Raw genomic sequence first — 3,580 nt, 5'->3', positions numbered from 1 at the left:
CACTTCACATAAATCAATTTTCATACCCTTTTTCACAATTTTATAGGCCAAATCTACAGTTGCACATGGTACACTATTTTCTCTTGCCGACTGGAAGAAAGAATAACCAATAACTCTAATTGTAAAATTGAGTTCTACATCAGTTACATTGTTCAACTTAAGACCTTTGCAATCAGGCTCAACTCTGGTTAATGTTATCAATTCCTTCTATGAAATCATCTTCTGTGCTTGGGCATGGTCAAATATAGGGTATCCGGTTATTATATGAATAATTTCCTCGGTGATCTTGAAAGGTTGATCTTCTAACCACATAAAATCGTCATGCACCCTGCTCAAGACAAATTTGACCCATTGGGGTTTGAAAACTCGAGGATAGGTTAGGGCTTCGGTCAATCCCTTAACTTTGATGTGCTCAAACTTGCTATCCAAAATTCCATCGATGCACAATTCATCATACATATCCTTAATTTCAGTATGACCTAGATCTTCAATACGACACTTAGTATAAAATCTAACATCTTCAATTAATAGAACCCTATTCGGAATAAGAGAGATTGTAGTTTTCTCATCGGGTTTAGATGCCACTTTGGGAGGTAAGGTGTATTTTACTGACGGCTTCTCAATGGTCTCAACTACAACAAGCTTCTGAGCTTTGGGAGCCATTTCAAACTTGAAATTCTACTTACAAAAATAGCTTAGCATTTCAAATAGCTAGAAAACATTTCCAACTTAGTAAATACTATGCAAATATTCACAACTGATTTTGATTGGTTAACTTCTTGAAAATGCATTTAAGATTGTGAAATACCTTGAACTCGCTCTTGGAAATGTTTGATCACCTTTGATTCGCTTAGCTCTGCTCTTTGAAAACTAGTAAGTTAGAAATGACCATGCAAAGCACTTTAAATACATCCTTTTAACCTTATCGGGCTTCATGCAGTTAGTTATAATAAGCATTAAATGCACTTGGTTTCACTTTACCAACTAACTTCCTTACAATCTTTTACTGACTAGACAGGTTAATACATATACCGACTTCTCTGGTAATTCAAAAGACTAGATACAATTTAAAAATTTTTAATACATCTTAGCTATGCAGATTTTGGAATTATGCTCATGATTAAATAGGAACTATTAAGATCTAACCTTGTGTAAATGCAGTCCCTTCATAACTTTATTGATTAATTCGAAGTAGATGCACCTAACTCGGTAGGCAAGGTGCTTTGTTCATTAGTTGACCCATTTTCCTTCTTTTTCTAAATTTTTTGTAATTTGCTTGTTATCTCCTCAGTGTCTCCTCTAGGTTGATCTCTATAGTCTTTAGCCAAGTGTCCAACTTTGTGACAATGAAAGCATGTCATTCTAGGATTTCTCCATGATCTCCGGTTGTTCATTCCAAACCTTATCATACAGTTTGCACTTATATGTCCATACCTTCCACTACATTCACACCATATTCTTGTATTGTAATCCCATGGTACTATAGTATATTGATGATTAAGATCTGTGTGAGTTTGCTAGCTTCTATAATTTGTTCAGTGTGGAGACCACTTATTGTTTTTCTGCTTAAACCAACACTTCTCAGTATTGTGTCCATATCTATTGAAATTTTTGCAAAACCACTTGAATTTTTCCTTCTAATAATTGTTAATAGACTTTGTCCTACATTGTTTAGATATGTGACCATACTTATTGCAATTATAACAATAACCATCAAACCTAGTGACATTCGGTTGCTTACCTTTTCTGATCCGGCAAACGTTGGCAGTATGTCCTTGTTTTCCACAATAATTGCAAATAGGCTTCTTGTCTTTCATCTTATCTTTGTTTCTAGCCTTCTTTGATGATTCTCCTTTCTTGGTGGTGTTGATCCCTTTCTCGGTAGAGTTGTTTCTTTTATAACCAAGTCCAATAGATTTGTTGGGTGATCTTATATTTAGTTTCTCATCCAACATTCTTGACACTTCATAACTTTTCTTCAGTGTTTCTTTTGACTTCTTTTTTGCTTCAAGTTCATCGGTCAATCTTGATAATTCAAGTTTCAATGCTTGATTCTCATTTTCTTTTCGATTTGCTTCATGATGTGCATAACCCAATTAATTAGATATGTTATGTTGAATTCCAGTCATCCTTCAAATTTCATCAATCTTTTCAGACACCATTGCTTCTAGCTATTGTTTATCTCTTTCTATATTTCTTATATTGTCTTCAGCTGTTCTTAATGCATCAAGATTTTCAGTTAGTTGTGTACTGAAATACTCATGTTCCCTTGTCATTTCTTTTAGTTGTTCATTTAGTGCTTTGTTCTTTTCTTTTAGTTCTACAATCATTTCTTCAGATTCTTCTGCTATGCTATTCTTAGATGATGTCTCAATTTGTTCCACCAACCCTTGTTTGTCCTGTAAATCATCAAACAAACTTCTTCTGACTTTCAGTGATCTTTGCATTTGTTTCTGCATATCTACAATCACTTGATTAGCATGATCCAATTCTTCTTGAAGATTCACAATTCTACGTGATTGTTTATAGCCTTCTATTGATAGGATATTTCTCTTTAGGCTATTAACCCCTTTACCAAGAGTAGAGCTCTGATACCAATTGTTAGGTCCAACTAGGAAAGCTAATGCACTGAGAGGGGAGGGGTGAAATAGTACTTTAAAACTTTTCTATAAAAACAATCTTACTAATAAACATAAATTGTCTATAGCTGATCTCATAATATATAATGCTAAAATATAATCATAAAAATAACATCCATACAAATTTCACTCCATAACACAAAGTTTTTGGTTACGCAGAAACTCATTGTTAGAGAGAAAAACTGCGGTGGGGATGGCACCCACAACTTCAGTACTGTAATAATCAAGATTGCTCAGTTAGAGATACATGTTTAGCTATTTCTGATAGCTTACCCTATTAGGAGTACAAAGATCTTTTAGATCTACCTTGCTAAAGGATTTTACAAACACTTTTACAAAAAAGATGTACTTGGTTAAAGGCTTTACAATTTATAGACTTTGTTAGAGTCTTTTACCCTGCTAAACATTTCTAACACAACTCAAAATAATTCAATCAAAATCTTTACAAAATATCCGCAACTTTACATCTAAAATGTTATAGCAGACTGTATGTGCTCAATATGAAATTACCTTGCTCATAGCATTCCTCAGTAATTTGATAAACCAACTTGGTGACCTCTTCTGTATACTCTGTCCCTTAAACTGTTCTCTGAAAACCTTCTCGGTGACCTCTGAATATCTCTGTCACTCTTCACATCTTATCTTCTCTCATGATTTTTATTTTTCAAACCATCAATCCCCTCTTCTTTTTCTGATACTCAAATCAACCTGTATATATAGATCTTTGAGATGGTGATTTGTTCATGCATCGATCATACAAACATGTTTTATCGAATGAATAAACATGGAAATTATTTCATTGGATAAACTTCCTCAAATTCATACAAAATCTTTAAATGCAATTTCCTATGTAATAACGGTTCCACATATGTGTCCAGGTTCATTGAATCTGGTAACATGTTTTCACTTGGTTCAAATTAACTCGGTATACCTTGTTTGCT

This window comes from Cryptomeria japonica, chromosome 10 (assembly GCF_030272615.1).
Source record: "Cryptomeria japonica chromosome 10, Sugi_1.0, whole genome shotgun sequence".
Classification (NCBI taxonomy): Eukaryota; Viridiplantae; Streptophyta; class Pinopsida; order Cupressales; family Cupressaceae; genus Cryptomeria; species Cryptomeria japonica.
This window is presented reverse-complemented; position numbering follows the sequence as displayed.